Below are 19,009 nucleotides of genomic sequence, written 5' to 3'. Positions count from 1 at the left end.
TGTCTGTAGGCCATCTGGATGTCCTCTTTGGAGAAGTGTCTGTTCATGTCTTCTGCCCATTTCTTCACTGGATTATTTGTTTTGTGACTGTGGAGTTTGGTGAGTTCCTTGTACATTTTCTATATTAGCCCTTTATCTGATATGTCATTTGCAACTATCTTTTCCCATTCTGTCGGTTGCCTATTAGTTTTCTTGATTGTTTCCTTTGCCTTGCAGAAGCTTTTTATCTTGATGAAAAAACTAAATTTAAGAAAAAACCTACAATCTTATCTTGAATGACACATTTTACACCAATACCGAATATTTTAAAAATCAAGAGTCTCTCTCATTTTTTCTGATTACAAACTCTAGAAAAGTTTACCAAAACGAAATTTTCTTTTTCTGCAAGAAGAAACTGGGTGGGGATGGAGAGGTGCGGTTTGTCTCTGTTTTTGCTAAGCCTTCCAACATAAACTAAAATATGCCTCTTGGATAATCCATCACTACCTTGGGGTTTAGAAACTGCATTTGTCTCATTTTATATACTCTTTGTCTTAATTTCCTTCTCAATGGAATGTACGTTAAGCATGGAGAATATATTTCCCCTAAGCATTTACAGCATCAAACAATACATGGCATGTACTTAGCACTTAATATACAATTACTCAATGAAAAGGTGCCAGAGAATGCAAAGAAAGAAGATAGAGAAGAAGACCAATGGAAAGGGAGGAGAGAAAGGCATCAGACAGGCACAGTGTTACTGAATTAAGCATTTATAGGCTATAGAGATAATTTTTTCTATATTTATGAACTTCATGTATGGCACACACACTAAAGCTATGATATTTTCACCATTCTTCCCCTAAAATAATTTTTAACATATTTTGTATAACAAAATTATCAATGGCTTTTATCTCTACCATCAACTGATCTCATGTTTAAAGACTGGTGGAACCAATACTTTTATCACAGTGCATGAATGTCAGTAGTTTGTACATCCTCTCCAGAGAAGAGTAAAATATACATTTAACTAAAATCAGCCTATTTACTTTAATTTCCCACGATCAAAAACTTACTTAGTTACAATACAAAAATTATAGCTATATAGTCCTGTTACAAAAGTTTCCACTTTTTAAATACTCCTGTTTTGAAACTGGCCAAAATTATCAACATTATACTTCTGATTTGCTGATTATGAGAACTCAGAGTTCCATTAAAATTAGAAGAACATTTTTTCAGATTTATAGAATATTCAATATATTGCAAAAAAGACAAAAACAAAAACAAGCATTTAATTTGTTTAATATGTACCTAGATTTTTTTCTGAGCAAATAGCCACACCATAGGTAAATTAAAATCACACATATTTTCAAAGATATGTCATTGGGTATCTGAAATTTTAAATACTAATTCCATTTTTAATGGTTGGTAGGTCTTTTATAACAGGTGACAGGACATTCCTTTGCCTTTATTAAAAATGTCATTTCTCATTGTATGCTTTTAAGGAAGTAAATGTAGAAAATACAGCATACTAACATGAATATATCTTATATTCTACATGACCAAGAAATTGGCATTTTTACTTATCCCTAATAATAACTTATTTGCTTATGCTTATTTGCTTATAAGCATAAGTATAGTTAGGAGAAGCAACACCTAGTTAATTAAGAAATCAATTTAAGTAGGGTTGGGTTATGATAAATTGATAAACATAATAAACTAAAGCTCCAGGTGACTGGGTGGCTCAGTCAGTTAAGTGTCTCACTTTAGCTCAGGTCCTGACCTTACAGTTCGTGGATTTGACCTACCAACCCACATCAGGCTCTGTGGTGACAGCTCAGAGCTTGGAGCCTGCGTCAGAGTTTGTGTCTCCCTCCCTCTATACCCCTCCCCTGCTCGCACTCTGTCTCTCAAAAATATAAGCAAACAAATAAACAAAAAAACAAACAAATATCCACTGAGAGTGAATTTCCTACGAGCTCTTCTTGGGTCTCACAAAATATCTAAAACATTATGAAACCTTTCTTTGGAGCCATACAATCCATCTATTGCCTCCCTCTTTTGTTCTTCATTACAGTCTTTACTGATTTAGCAATAACTTCATACTTGGATCACAGTCTCCTGTTAACTCCTGACGTCTTGCTTGGTGAATTCAATCCCCATGTGGTTTACCACTGTAACAGCCTTGCTTCACAGTTCCCTCTCTCTCTTTCCATTTATTGCCCACCTCCACTTCACCTCAGGCATTCACATCTTAGGCTTTATCTAACCTAGAACTGCCTTGTTTTTGAAATATTAAACTCCAGTGTCAGATTCATTGAATCACATCCTCTTATATCTCCTGTTCCTTCATACACACTCTATCTTCTCCTCTGCCCTTTAATCTCTCTGTTTGAATCTCTCCAATTCATCAGCGCTCTCCTATTTATTCTCTCTTTTCTATGACTTATCTAAGTATCATTTCAAGTATTCTTTTGAGTAAACCCCTTAACTCCTGTTCTCACAGTCAATTCATCACACATACCAGGCAAAACTTCAGGCCTGGATTAATTCAGCTGTCTATTCATTCCTCATCTATGATAAGGCCTACTAGAGAGAAGACAGAATGCATGCAAAAAGGCAGGATGCACACTCATGAAGACGAATGGTATGAAAAAAATTCATGAATTCCAGCTTCAACTGGACCCTCAAAATTGTTCTGTCATCCTCATAATCTTCTTGTTCTTTGTCCCACAATAGTTATATGACATCATCCCTGGCCCTCTACCTTTATTACCTGCTATATCACAACCTTAATTTCTTACTTCATAGAGAAAACACAAGTCATCATTTTCCTTCTACCAATGCTAATTTATTTTTAAGTAATTCAATATTTTCTTATTCATTTTTGTGCCAGTAGAAGAGTTCTTTCCCCATTTATATCCCATTCTCTCTCCTCTCTCCATCTTGCTATATCCTCAAGTACTTCCTCCTGTTAGCACCTCCCTACCCAAATGGGTCTTTTTAACTTCTATGCTGGCTTCCCTCCTCTCTGTCTGTAATTATGTTCAAGTCACTCATAGCAAAATGTAACAAAATATTTATTCAACAAAATATTAATCTATTTCTCTGAATGCCATATTGTGGGTTTTTTCATAATTATACTAGTACACACAGAGGTACATGTTTGTTGCCCTTCCCTCCTCACCTTACATTTAGTCATCTCACCAATAAAATCTGCCTTCTATGTCCTCCAATGTCACCAAATCCTCTTGTGTCCATGTCAACACTGACTTCAAAATTTAAAAATCAAATGGAAACTTTTCAGTCAGTATCCTACCTACCCTTCTGAAACATCCTTTTTGAAACTGATTTCTCTCTCTCTTTACTTCTGCCAAGGCTTTGCTCATATGCCATCTTCTTCTCTACCTAACCAGACGTCCCAAGTTAAAATGCAGCACTGACTCCTGTACACGGTCTCTCACACTGCGTCATTATATTTTATTGTATTTATCATCTTTTAACAAAATACAAAATTTACTTATTTACTATATTTTTTGTCTGTTTCTCCCCAGTAGCAGATAAGTTTATGTTCTCTGATTTATCTCAACATCTCACACAAAGTAATAGCTCAAAAGATATTTGCTAAACGAAGGGATCTCTTGATTTCCAGGACAACAGTTTCTCTTGGGGTTTCTCTTGACTCTTCCTTTGCAATCTCCTCTATGCTTCCCTTAGCTTTTAGTGTTCCCCAAGTTTTCATACTTTTTCATATTTTCCCTGAGAGATCTTAGCCACAGTCACTATCTCCTTCACGTTAGCTACTAAGTATCTACATTTCCGGTATAAGTCTTCCTCCTGAATTCCAGACCCATATATCTAACTTCTTCCTAAATATCTCTACTTCAAACTCTCTCCCAATGGTCTTTTTTGTTGCCCAACCTACTAGAGCTACTCACTCACATTGTTATAACATCTCTATATTTATACTCCTTCGATAAAGTAACTTATCTAACTTATGTACAATATTTTTACCTAAAACTTTCTGATGAAGGTGAATGTTACTGTGGATATGAAAAATAACTGTATATGTTATGTAACCAGGAAGCATTCAAAACACATCATGAGATTTACAGTTCTAATAGTGTGAAAGTTGAGATATTTATGGGTAGATCAAGAAAGCCTTTGCTCTCACACTCAATGGTATTTTTCTATAACTTCTTCTATAACTAATTACCTATAATAATTAGGTAATTAATGACTTATATTGAATTTTCTGTTATAAACATATAGACATAAAATTAAAAACCATTAACCTCCACATCATTTGTATCTACAAATGAAAGCTATCAACCAGGAGGCATTATCTAATAAACTTAACCAAACTATCATGACTCAGAGAGAAACCATACAATTATAACTAAGCAGTACTATCTCCAGAGGCCAGAGAAAGTGTGACATGGCAAAACATGCACCATTCTAAATAAATTTTAAATAAATATTGCACATATAGTATAGAATGCTGGAAGGAACAATGAGGTTGAAAAATGACAACCTAGATTAAATTTTACCTCTACTTATTGTTTGGCTTCAAAAAAAGTTAATAATTGTATGCACATACTGAACACTAACTGCCATTCACTCTTCTAATAGTTTTGCATTTTGCAATCATCAAAATAACCCTACAAAATAGGTACCATCATGTTCCTCAGTTTCCAGAAGAAGGGCCTGAAGAATGTAGAAGTAAAGTAATTTACTCAAGATCACAGTTTGTAATTAGCAGTCATGTTTCAAACCCAGATTGTCTCCAGTATATATATGTATATACATATACATATACACCATTCTAATACACTTCTTATGACAGAAAAATACACCATTATTAATGTTTTTGTACACTGCAAACTAGATATTAAGCTATCAGCTAATCCTAAGAGCTCCCTGAATAAAGAATTAGATCTAGCTCATTGTTCTTCATATAATAGTTTCAACAACAATTCATAACACTATTATGGACCATATCTTTAGAATACCCTGTTGGATCACTGACTATTTAAAATCACTTGCTGTTATAAAATGAATGTGGGCCTTCTTTTTTGTAACAAGACCTGAATTTGTCTTTTAAAGTGCTGAACCCTAGCTCAGTTAGGAACTTTAACTGTCCCATAATATTTTCATGCCTTTATCTGGTTCTATTTGATCCAACAAATACTATTTAGAAGCATAATATGTGAGGGTAAGGGGTTAACAAAATTTTTCCCTTCCTCTCTTAGAATTTGAAATTTAACTGATTTTCCAGATCAGTTCCCTGGCATTTTCATAAAGGAGGTATGTCAGATATATTACTAGGTAGAATTGCTTATGGTAAAAATAATTTCAATTTGGTTCATTGCATCTGGAATGGTAAAAACTATAAATGAATGATAAAAACCTCATGGTGATGCCATATTTTTAGGCATATAATTGGGCACACCTTTTATAGAAGGCTTGCTTCTGGATTGTTAAAAGAGATATTGGCTCTAATGGTATATGACGCTTTAAAGCCAGGGTATTTTTCAAATCTGCTCTGATAATCATTCTTTCAAACTTGAGATGTCTTCTGTGGAATGGAAAAGTATAGCTCTTGAACTGCCATACAGACATCAATCGGCGTGGACTGACATGAGGGCTAGTTCCATGGAATAGCAATAGCTGAGAGCCAACTGGAGTTCCTGCCGCCTGACCTTCTAAGTGATTTGATGCCACCTGTGAGTTGTGGTAATCTTGTGAGTCTGATTATTTAGTAGAACCTAAAAAGACTCTTGGGCTCTGCCTTAAGAGTTGAGAGTGATAATAGATAATAGAACAGCACATAAATAATTAATAAACACACCAAGAAGTTGTTTCTGGTTGCCCTTTTTCATACACCTCATGACTGAGCTCATACTATGTACTGCACTTAGTACAACAACTATATGCTGTAGAAATATATGCCTGGTATATAGAACTAAAGAATGTTTTGTTGAATAGGTGGGTGGATGGATGGATGGATGGATGAATGGAAGGATGGATGGATGGTTGGATGGATGAATGAATGGTTCTCACCAGTACAGTGAGGGAAGGTAGCTGGAGACTCAGTTCTTAAATCTCATTCGGTTCTAATTCAGCTTCCTGGTTGCCCCAGCTCTGCCCTCTCCTTGATTTTGAATCAAGTTACTGATTCTCTGCCTGATATTTTGCACTGAGTAACTTTCATTTGCATCTCCAGATCTCCTCTACAACTTTCTCCAATCTTCTGTCTTCAGAGGCTAACCAACATAGAACTCATTAACAGACTTCCAGCTTCCTGTTGTGCCACAAAAGGGTACCGTAAAATATTAGAGGGAGAGTGATGAAGGCCATTGAGATATTTGCTCCTTGGGCATCCTCTTTGTGGGGTGAATAAGGTAGGTGTAAAGGTCATAACTATTGTATTATGGATCTCTCCACACAATTTGTTATCTCCAAATTTTAAGAACTGCTGTCCCCTCACACCTTCAGAATTATGGGTGGTAATAGCTTCCTATTGTTATTTACCCCAGAGATCACACTATCCTTTACTTCTCTACACCCTGTCCAATATTTAAATTAATCCCTTTATTAAATGCTCCTCATATTGCCAAATATGAGTATGCTGTTTCTTGCAGACTTTTGAGTGAAAGATTTTGCTTCTGCTACTTTTCAGTTCTATTATATTTTCCTTCTCCTAATGTGTCTACTTGGTTTGGCCACCAGCAAAGAGCACTTTCAGTGCTCTGATTTTTCTAAACTTGGTCAATCTAGGTGGAATTACTTCTAATATTTGATTTTTACTTACTCTATCTCCCATGACCATGCTATATTTCCCCTGTCCAAAATAATTACCCATGCCCTTATAGACACTACCATTTATATATTGATATGACGAATAGTCAGGGATTAATTTTTGTTTTGGAGATGTGGCAGGATATAATTGAAAGAGCAAAGTCTTAGGTTCTGGAAAGATGAGGATTTGACTTTCAATTCTAGTATTATGCTGATGCCTGAGAAAGTCAACAAAACTATCTGAGCTTCCATTTCTTCTGCAAATTAGGAAGAACAAGACCTATCATATAAGGTTTTAATAAACACTAAAGATGATGTATGTTGATGTTTAGCATATAATATATATTAGAAAAAATGTGGTATATAATACTATTATTGATAACATAGATAATATCCAAGAATTATTATGAAGCACTCCAACTAAGGGGTCATTTCCAAAAGTCCAGCCAACTATATTGAGAGATTTTAATTCAATGTAGCTATAGAAATCTTCCACTGCTTAATTGTCTTATATCAACTCACAATATCAAATAATTGCAATTATGATTGTTGCTAAAAGATAAAAGTAAATATATCATTATTTCTAGGTGCTACGATATAAAGAGCAAAAAAGTTCTGTGTTAAAGATTTTTGTTTCTTACTTGTGAAAACATTAAAAATGTTTTTTGATTTTGAAATTTGAAGTTAACATGAAAATGTCATATTAATTCCATCTTTCCCCTATCAGTGCAACATATTATGACAGCCTTCATGGTATATGATTTTCCTTTAACATTAAAACTATCTTTCTGTGAAGTTGCCAAGATATTTGGCACAGTTACCAGTCCAAATTAAGAATGTGGTCTTTTAAAGTGCAAACATTGACAAAGTAAAAAACTTTCATAGGCAAATGAGTTTCACACCACACAAGAACAAGAAGAGACAAGATACTTCTGTTTTCTTTCTCAGCATGCATAAAAGAAATCCTTAAATAGTCCTACTAACTGAACAGTCTTATAGTCAGAATAGCTGGTAGGTTTGATTTGTGATTTTAAGGCTGTCATAAAGGACCTTTTAGATCCTCTGCCTTTCTTCCCAGTCTCTATCAGTGATATCTGAAACTCCTTTGGTAATAAATCTATCGTCTCATCATTATAAGTAGGTTTAAAATGTAAAAGCTATTACATTTAAATTGATAGCATATTTGCTTTTTATTTTTTCTTGATTCTAATACAGAGTTACAGCAAGGATAACTGAAAGGTTGAAAAGGCGTAGGCTGGCAACACTCAGGTCAAACATCATCTAATTACTTATTATGCCTGAGGCTGGCTCTATACCAGCTCTTCAAGATTCTAATAAAATTCTCTAATATGCCTCTTTTTGCTAAAATATGTGTCCTTTCTTGTTTTTTGATGCCCTGAAATTTGTATAGAGATTCTGAACCTGTTCAGAAGCATTCCTTCACCCAATAGCCTTAAAAAAAATCTGTTTTAAGGTATGTGAATTCAAACCTTTATTAAACCCTAAGGTAGCTTGCCAAGCTACGGAACACATGGATGACCCCCTTGAGTATCCCCTGATATAACCTGAAATGCACTGGGCTTTGGTGACATAAGGGGACCCATTTAGGTTTTTCATCTCATTTTGTTTTGTTTCTGGCACATAGGCGTTTGAGAAGAACAAGAGAATGCTTCTGTTCTCATTCAACCCCTTAGGATATGTGGAGTACAAACTGACAGATATATTAGAGACAGAAGCTGCAGAAACTATTTTCAATAGTATTTTTTTGGAATACTGTCCACAAGCAGTTGTGTTACAGTATTCAGGTGACAGCCAGAGCTGGGGCAAGGTTCATTATCCACTTCTGCATCTGACCTTCATACTTGCTCTGACTTTGGTGACTGATAGCTTTCCAAGTAGCAAGAGACAGCACTTTTAATACGGATCTCAACATTTTCCCATCTGACAACAAGGCTGCTTCATAAGCAGAGATATGATAAGGGGATGGTGGAACCAAGAAAGAAACAAGGGGAAGAAATACTGTAAACTGGGTTGGCGGATTAGTTCAAGAGAACATGTGAAGAACTTTTTAGAACTTCCCTGAAATTCTTGCTAGGTATAAGAAACACCAAGGGAAAGAAGAGGAATATCTAATAAATGGAAGATGAGGTCCATTTTCAGCTGGTGAGGATCAGAGACTTCCCATGGTGTGTGAAGTAAGATATAACACACTAATAAGATAGGGGTTCTAGAGTCAGTCCTTGGGTTCAGATAGTAACCTACAGCTGTTTGAGCTTGGGCAAGTTACTTAATGATCAGTGCTTTGGTTTCCCTATCTAAAAAATGGAGATAATAATCATCTCTACTTCACAGTATTGATGTGAGGTTTCAAGGATTCACACATGCAAATGGTTAGAACAGTAACTAGCAATAAGATAAACATTTGACTGTTATAAATGGGGTCCCACGTGTACTCACAGGCTGATGATGTCAGAGACATCTGGAAACAGAAGTTAAGTGGCATCTTCTCAACCAAATAAACATTTCTACTTTTTCTACCATCTCAAGTTAATTGGAGTACCAATTGGCACAGATCATATTAATATCCATTCAAATCATGCAAAAAAATAACAACAGAAAAGGATTATATATTGATCTCTGGCTGCTGAAAGTGTATTAATAATATCTTGGTGAATCTTAAATGAACCAGGATTTTGAGAAGCTTCATTCTGTTTGCAACTCTGAAATTCATTTAATCCTCTTGAATTCCGAATTGATTACTAAATCTGCATCTATATAATCAGACCTATACACTGCAAAATATTAAAAATACCACAATGTAAAAAATAGTATGCATTCTCACAAAATAATAAGCCTTTTCCCTTCAACCCTGTTCAAATCCATCTTTGATGGTATGGGTATGTCTTTGTGTACCATATTTTCTTTTATATTAGAGTTAAGGTTTATTTGAGGAGCTAAGATATTCAGATCATTTTGGTCTCCAGCCCCAGTTTCTATGCTGAGTGAGTAGATGAAACAAATTAACAGGTATGTAATTCAAATGTAAATGTATGTAATCATTTGGAAATGGATTAATAGCTATAAAATAAAGGTCCTGAATGAAAAAGCTCACAGAAGTTATAATTTTAGCATAGATTTTCCCACAAATGCTTTAATTTGCTTCTGCCAAAATCAAATTGCCCTCCTTCAATTTTTAGATAAGTAGACAAAAGAAAAATTCTAAGAAAGCCTCTGAATCAAAAGCCACATAAATGTAATTATTCCCATTGTATCTTTTTTCCTTTTTCCCCAATATGTCAAGCCATCCCAACATCTTAATTCTCTGAATACTCTTGTGAGTTACCTCCTTCCCTTAAGGAAGAGTCATCCACTTGAATGTCCTCAAATACTTCTTGCTTTGAGGCTTGCAGGACTAATCTCATCATGCCTTGACCTTACCTTTCCCCTCCATCATTATCCCAAGTTCTAGTCTGTCAAATTATCCATTCATTCAGGGAGGATAACCACCCCCCTCCCCCATACTGCTATGGACATGCTCTAATCTGCTCCCTCTCGTACTCTTCTATCTTGCTCTCTGGGATTTAAAGTCTTTCATCAGCAAACTCCCCCACCTGTGTCCTCAAATTAGTGTTTATCTTCATGTTAGAACTGACATCTGACTTGCCCTTACATTGCTTTCAAGCGGTAGCGATAGTTTGTTTCATACTCCATATTTCTCAAAGATTTCAAGTGAAGTTACTTTGTTCTTCTCCAATGCCTTCTCCAAAGAGTTTATTTTTCAAATACTAAATCATCTGAAGCTTGTTTCATTAGTTTGCTATTCATTCCTTTTTGATGCAGTGAATCCACCACCTAGTGACTCTTATTTGTTAATGACCTTAACACCTAACTTGTCTTTGTTTTTTCTAATACCCTCTCATTTTTCCTTCAACATTTCCCAGCACATAAGCTAACCCCTCAGTTTCTTGACCACCTTAGCTCTGATAACTTTTTCTCCAGTTTCACATGGTTGTACTCTCAAGTTTTCACCATGGACAATTGCAGCACTTTTAAATCTCAATTTCAACTGCACCTGCTTTCAATCCAAATAACTCATCTAGTAATCCATACCGGTACTTTCCCATCCTCACTAGAGATCTCCAATCCATCCCTTCCTACCACTTTTCACTTCCAATCCCCAACTCCAAATAATTGTGTTTCCCTCCTTATTCAGCATCTCAACCATAGTCCAGCCCTGTAATTGCTCTCTGACAGATTAGATTTGGAATCCAAAATAAAAGCGGGGGGTGGGGGGCAGTAGAGAAAGAAGAATCAACCATGGCTCCAACGTTATGGAATAATGGAGTTGCTATTTACTAAAATGGGGTAAGCTCTTCCTTCATCATAATTGCAAGGAGAAACTCTGGCCCTTGTTAAAAGCAACTACCCAATTATTCTTGCCAGAACCTGAGTAAATGCACACTACTGGAGAAAATACTAAAATAATGAAATCCTAACTCACTTCAAATTTGAGTCCGCATCTCTCAGCATTGCTATGGTTCTTCCTTCAGAAATTTAATTCCCATGGGGCACCTGAAAGAATCAGTGGGTTAAAGTGTCTAACTGTTGATTTCTGCCCAGGTCATGAGCTCATGCTTCATGATAGTGAGCCCCAAGTCAGGCTCTGCGCTGACAGCATGGAGCCTGCTTGGAATTCTCTCTCTCCCTCTCTGCCTTTCTCTCTCAAAATAAATAAATAAGCTTAAAAAAAGAAAGAAAGAAATTCCCATAATCCCAAATGACTGTTTCATTCCTTCTTCGTGCTGTGCTGGTGCTCCACTAACACCTGATAACCTTTCATCATAATTCAAGATATTTTCCTTGTCATTTCTTCATCACCAGTTCTTACTCTCTCTGTCTTTTGATCCACAGTAATGCAAGTAGTGCTGCTGCTCAGATCTTTGCCAATCAATTCTTCCTTTTGTGCTCTAGCACTTGCTTTAATAACTCTCATTTTCTGTCTTTTCTAGTTTTTAGGATCACTCATCCTAAAAGAAGAGAACGAAAGCGTCTGTTGAACCGTGTCCCACTTGACCTTTCAACCCATTTCTCTGTATCCTTTCACAGCAAACTCCTTTAAAGTCTACATTTGTTGTCTTCAAATCCCTTTTCTCCTTTTCTCTTGACTCCATTCTAGTTAGGCTTTTTTCCTATAGCACCCACTGAAACAGATCATGTCAAACTTTAATGACTTTCATGTTGTGAAATCCAATGATAAAATTTCAAATCCCAAACAGGCTTGACCTCTTGGTATCATTTGACACAGTTAACCATTCTCTCCTTTTTGAAAGAATTTTTTAGTCTCTGAATTCTCTGCCAAGTTGGTCTCTCCCTCTTAGTCTCATGATCTACTGACCTCCAAATGTTGAAGTGCTCAGTTCTTAGACCTTTTCTCTACTCCTTGCCTGCCCTAAATCTCCTTTTGTCTCCTTGAATATCATCTAATTCTGACCACTACCAAATTTGTATCTAAAGTTAGGATTTTTCCACTGAAACCCTGAGTGTGTGTGTGTACACACACCACAGCACCACTTATCTGTCTAATAGACCTCTCATAATTAAAATGCCCAGAATGGAATACTTGTTTTTCTCCTTAAAAAACTATCCATCCTGACGTCTTCCCCATTTCCATAAATATCAATTCTATCCTTCCAAACTCTTGCAGCCATCATTGATCCTCCTCTCTTACTTTAATACCCCAAATCCAACCTGTCAGTAAATCCTATCTTCCTACTGCTTCCATTATATCCAGAATTCAATCACCTATTATCATCCTCGTAATACCATCTTGATCTAAAACACCAATATTTCAAAGCTAAATGATCAAAATAGCCTAACTAGTCTCTCTGTCTCAGTTCTTGCCTCTCTGGGGACTACATACAACACAACAACTAAACAAAATTTTTTAATATGAATTCCTCTACTTAGTTTCTCTCTTTTTTTTTCTTTCTTTATTTTGATAGAGAGAGAGAGAGAGCATAAGCAGGGGAGAGGCAGAGACAGAAGAAGGGAGAGAGAATCCGAAGTAGGCTCCACGCTGTCAGCACAGAGCTGCTTGCAGGGCTTGAACTCATGAACCATGATATAATGACATGAGCCAAAATCAAGTAAGATGCTTAACCGACTAAGCCGTCCAAGAGGCCCTGAATTACTCTATTCAAAACCCACCACTGGCTTCTCACTCAGAGGAAGTGTTCCACAACACCCTGTATCATTTGGTGGCCTGCCTCTCCTGGCAACATCTGCTACCATTCTTCCCATCCCAAATTCATCCCACATTGGTCTCCTTGCTGGTTCTCTAAAAAGACCAACACATACCTGCTTCATGGAAGGCAAAGGAACAAGCAAGGAATATTTGGGCTCTCTTTGCCTGAAATTCCTTTTCCTCGACATCCGCATGTCTAGGACCCTCACTTTCTTCAAACCTCTGGTCAAAACCTCAGCTTATCAGAATGGCCCTCCATGACCATACTTTAAAAATAGCAAGCCCACCTCCATTTTCAGCATTCCCTCTCCCTTTGTTTTTATATTTATCCACAGATATTAGCAGCATCTCACAAACTGGAGTATATATTTACTTATTTGTTGTTTGTCTATCTCAATTACAATGTGAGCTCCTTGAAAATGAGTTTCTACTTTTTTTCTTGTTTTCCCAGCATATAGAACAGTGGCTGGAACATAAGATATGCTCAAGAAATATTTATCAAAATTTGTTTATTGAAACTACATGCTCAAAAAATACCATTCACACACACACACACACACACACACACACACACACACACATTTACTCTCTTCACCAAACTTTTGCCATCTCTAGAATTATCTCCACAATCTCCCCAACTGCCCAAGTAAAAACCTGTGTGTCCCCCTTGGTCCTCCTTCACATACTTCACATTCAATTCTTCAGAAGTCATGCCCACTCCACTACAAATAAGATCCCAAATCAGGCCACTTTCTCACCATCTTTGTGGCCACACCTCTATTCCAAACATTCAGAATCTTTCAACTGAACTATTGCCATAGCTCCCTAGTTGCTCTTTGCCCACAGTCTTGACATCACACAGCAGACAAAGTGATAATTCTAAAGCATAAATCAGAGCTCATCACTACCCTAGCTCCCTGGCTCCCATTACAACTGGAATAAATCTAAAATCCTTACCGCAGCCCACAGGCTCTGCAGTAATGGCCTCTGGCTGCCTCACAGGACTCACATCTTTCCAACCTCTACTATTTACTATACTCCAGTCTGAGTATCTTTCTTTCTCTATCTTGAACATGCAAAGCTCATCACCTTTGCTTGTTTGTTTTTGAAATTCCTTCTTTCTAAAAATACTCTTTCCCCAGGTCTTCATATGGCTGCCTTTATCTCACCATCCAGGTCTTAATTAAAGCATCATATCCTCTCAGAGACCTTCACTGGCAGTTCTAGTTAGTTACTGATCCATCCTTCCCATTTACCATATATTAAATGCTTTCTAGAACTTGCCAGTATGTGAAAAAATAAATGAATGAATGAACTACATATAATTGTCTCCCCCACTCTCTCACCCTGAGTTGAATGTAATACCTTGGAGGGACATGAATACTTGTATGTTGTTCTCCATTATGTTCCCAGTGTCTAGAATAGTGCATACTACACAGTATTATATATACAGTAATGATTTGATTACTGACTTCATAATGTCTACCTACACTTATTAAATGCCTAGAATGTACCTCTCTCTGTTCAAATTATGAAGGCTATACGAAGGTGAAAGTAATTCCTATACTATGAGATTAAAAAGTAAACAAACTATTGCTATGTAATGTGATATTCTCTGTGCTCCTCCCTAAGCCTCCTAAACATAAACTACATAAATTATTACAACCCACCAGTCTATTAGAGTAAGCTATTGAGTTATATAGTGAGTACATTGCCCTGCCATTATAACATATGCCTGAACACCTTAATGTATTGGGTTCTTGTCATTTTAACAAATTCAAATTTCATTTTCCTAGCCTCACTGCTTCAAATCTCTTCTTACAGTTAATTTAAATTGCATCTGCTAAAATCTTCCCTTTTTATCACCATGACTACTTCACTACACTCCTTTAGTTCTTCCTATAAATTCCTAGGTCTTAATAATTCAATTCAGAAAGTGTTTGAGTGCCTGTGAGCATATTGAGTCTGTACATCTTATCTTAGTAATCCAAGGCCCCACATTTCTGAATCTGATTTCTCACCTCTACGTAGCCCACTTCATTTATTAATTCATATTCTTTTTTTCCTACCTTTGTCTACTCCCATTTGGAGAGCACTTCCCCTTCAAATACTGTATCCTTTGCTCCTACCTGTTCAGACAAACCCAGACATGGTTGGATTAACAATAAATTCCCACATAACAAAATACAGATAATACAAAAGTAATTAAACCTCATCTTAAGACAAGTTGCCATGACACTAAGTTCAATGTTTGTCACTAATTCTTATGGTCATATAATATTCAAGGTTCCTGTATAATAGTAGTGAAAATGTTTAATAAGAAAATTCTGATTAAAACACAATTCTGTGATGTGCTGGCCTAAATTAAAAAAATTTAGGGGCACCTGGGGGGCTCAGTCAGTTGAGTCTGACTTCAGCTTAGGTCATGATCTCAAGGTTCGTGGGTTCAAGCCCCACATCGGGCTCTGTGCTGTCGGCTCAGAACCTGAAGCCTGCTTCGGATTCTGTGTCTCCCTCTCTCCCTGTCCCTCCCTAGTTCATGCTCTGTCTCTCTCAGTCTCTCAAAACTAAATAAATGTTTAAATTTTTTTAAATTTTAAAGTAATTTATTTTTAAAGTAAGATGTTATCCTAAAACTGTTTTTATAATTCAATGGCTATAAGTATTTTGAAGATATGACATCAACTATAAGAAAGTCTGCAATTTCAAATAAGAAAAAGCCAGATATTAACTTAAGACACCTTAATTTTTTTTCAAAAACATGCAAAATATCTTACAAGTATTACATCAATCAATTTATTATGACATCCATTTAGGCATGGAAATTGAATGCAAAATTTTAACCTGTCTAATTCCAACTAGAGATATGAAATCTTACTTTTCAAAATTTGCTCAGCATTCTGACACATGAAAATAAGAGATTAATTCGACTTCAGACACTCAACACTTTAGTATATTCTTAGGAGATACTTTTTATTTACTCTATGTCTGAAAGAGAAAAGAGTGAAGGAAAGTCAGAGTAAATACTAATAGTGAAATGTGGAGATTACCATTGTAAATTTTATAATTGCTATCAAAAATTTAGGAAAGCAGATTATTGTCATAGTGTAGTATAACTAGAATTTTGTGTGCAGAAAAATATGAAAACTAATATAAATTTTCTAGAATTGAGATAGGTGGAAAACACATGAAATTAAGGGGGATAAGCCAGGTCCTAAGAAGTCTCAAAGCTTATATTTTAAAACAGTAGAAGATATATCAGATGTCTTTTGTTTAGTTTTTGCCTTTAAGATAAAGCTGTTAGTTATGTTTAACTCCTTTGGACCACTTCCTGTACCATTTACGATATACTATAATAATTAAGAAGTAAACATTTTAATTGAGATAAAATCAATGGACAGTGAAATGCATAAACCTTAAGTATATAATTTGGTGATTTCTGATACATAAATACACCTGGCAACCACCACCCGAATAAAAGCATAGAACATGTCTTATCCCAGAAAGTTCCCTCTGTCACTTCCAGACTATCCTCCCCCCAACAAGCAACCAGTGTTGAATTCTATCACTGTAGATTAGTTTTGCCTGTCCTTGCACTTTACAAAATGGAGTCATGTGGGGCACCTGGGTGGCTCAGTCAAGTGAGCATCTCACTTAGGCTCAGGTCATGATCTCACAGGTTCAAGCCCTGCATCAGGCTCTGTGCTGACAGCTCAGAGCCAGGAGCCTGCTTCAAATTCTGTATCTCAGTCCCTCTCTGCCCCTCTCCTGCTCATGCTCTGTCTCTCTCTCTCTCTCTCTCTTTCTCTCTCTCTCTCTCTCTCCAAAATAAACAAATGTTAAAAAAAATTCAAAATGGAGTCATGCAATGTATAATCTTGTGTGCCTGGTTGATTTTTCTCAAAATGATGTTTTTAAGATTCATGTATATTGTGCCATGCATCAATAATTGATTCTTTTCTATTAATGGGCAGTATGTCTCTGAATAAATTATCACAATTAGTTTATTTGTTCACCTGCTGTTAAAATTTTGGGGTTGCTTTCAGGTGGAAGCAATTGTGAATAAAGTTGCTAGGAACATTCAAGTACAAGTCTTTGTGGAAATAGACTTTTCACTTCTCTTGAGTAAATAAAGATCTAGAAGTGGAATTACTGAGTTATAGGTAGGTATATGTTAACTTTTTAAGAACTGCCAAACTGCTTTCTCAAGCAGTTGTACCATTTTCTCCTCTTTGACAATAGGTGAAAGGTCTAGCTGCTCCACATTTCATCATTTAGTATAGTCAGCTTTCTAATTGTGGACATTCTAGTGGGTATAACATGGTATTTTATTGTGGTTTTAATTTGGATTTCCCTGATGTTGATACCTTTCAAGTGCTTGTTGGCCTTTCCAATGTCTTCTTTTGTGAAGTGTCTGTTCAAATCTTTTGCCCAATTTTTCAACTGGCTTGTTTGTCATTTTATTATTGATTAACAGGAATTTTCAAAAATATATTCTGAAAACCAAAGCAATCTACAAATTTGACCAAATCCCCATCAAAATACCAAAAGTGTTTTTCACAGAACCATACCAAATAATATTAAAACTTGTATAGAACCACAAAAGACCCAAAATATCCAAAGCAATATTGAGAATGAAGAACAAAGACAGAAGTGTCACAATTCCAGATTTCAAGATATATCACAAAACTATAGTACTCAAAACAGTATGGCACTGGTACACAAGTAGACACATAGATCAATAGAACAGAGTAGAACCCAGAAACAAACCTATACATATGTGGTCAATCTATGACAAAGAAGGCAAGAATATACAATGGGGAAAAGACAGTCTCTTGAATAAATGGTGCTGGGAAAACTGGATACTACATGCAAAAGAATGAAACTGGACCACTTTCTAACACTATATACAAAAATAAACTCAAAGTGGATTAAAGACTTAAATGTGAGAGCTTAAATCATAAAAATCCTAGAAGAGAACACATGCTGTAATTTTCTCACACTGGCCATAGCAAAAAATTTTCTATATAGGTCTCCTAAGGCAAGGAAAACAAAATTTAAAATAAGCTATTGGGGCTCCATTAAAATGAAAAGCTTTTGCACAGCAAAGAAATCATCAATGAAACAAAAAGGCAACCTACATAATGGGTGAAGATATTCCCAAATGTTATAACCAATAAGAGGCTAATATTCAAAATATATAAAGAACTCACACAACTCAACATCAAAAAACAAATATTCCTATTAATAAATGGGCAGTAGATCTGAACAGACATTTCTCCAAGGAGGACATACAGATGGCCAACAGACACAATAAAAGATGCTCAACATCAATAATCATCACAGAAATGCAAGTGAAGACCACAATAAGATATCACCTTATGCTTGTCAGAATGGTTAGAATAAAAAAGACAAGAAATAACAAGTACTGGGGTGCCTGGGTGGCTCAGTCGGTTGAGTGTCCGACTTCGGCTCAGGTCATGATCTCACAGTTCATGGGTTTGAGCGCTGCGTCAGGCTCTGTACTGACAGCTAGTTCAGAGCCCAGAGCCTGCTTCAGATTCTATATCTCCCTCTCTCTCTGACCATCCCCTGCTCACTCTCATGTGCGCTCTCTCTCTCTCAAAAATAAATAAAACATTAAAAAAATAAAAGAAAAGAAAAAGAAAAAGAAATAAGTGTTGGCAAGAAGGTGGAGAAAAAGGGACACTTGAATATAGTTAGTGAGAATATAAATTGGTGCAGCCACTGTGGAAAACAGTATGGAGTTTCCTCAAAAAATAAAAAAAAGTAGAAATACCATATAGTTGAGGGTCCTGGGTGGTTCAGTCACTTAAGCATCTGACTCTTGATTTCATCCCAGGTCATGATCTCAGGCACATGAGATGTATTCTTGTGTCCAGCTCTGCATGGGGAGTGGAGCCTGCTTAAGATTCTCACTTTCTGTCTCTGTCTCTGTCTCTGTCTCTGTCTCTCTCTACCCTC

General features: G+C 36.2%; 1 protein-coding gene across 8 annotated transcripts in view; it reads right to left on the bottom strand.

Moving 5' to 3' along the window:
- MAPK10 (mitogen-activated protein kinase 10) overlaps positions 1 to 19,009 on the bottom strand; it is a 298,691-nt gene that overhangs the window by 201,126 nt on the left and 78,556 nt on the right. Inside the window, exon 3 of one of the 8 annotated variants that reach the window (XM_029943612.1) lies at positions 15,094 to 15,153. The exons of the other annotated variants lie outside the window; for them this stretch is intronic. The gene's annotated coding sequence lies outside the window, so the exon portion shown is untranslated. The remainder of the gene's footprint in view (positions 1 to 15,093; positions 15,154 to 19,009) is intronic. 8 annotated transcript variants of the gene reach the window in all.

Source organism: Suricata suricatta, chromosome 1, assembly GCF_006229205.1.
Source record: "Suricata suricatta isolate VVHF042 chromosome 1, meerkat_22Aug2017_6uvM2_HiC, whole genome shotgun sequence".
Classification (NCBI taxonomy): Eukaryota; Metazoa; Chordata; class Mammalia; order Carnivora; family Herpestidae; genus Suricata; species Suricata suricatta.
This window is presented reverse-complemented; position numbering and strand designations above follow the sequence as displayed.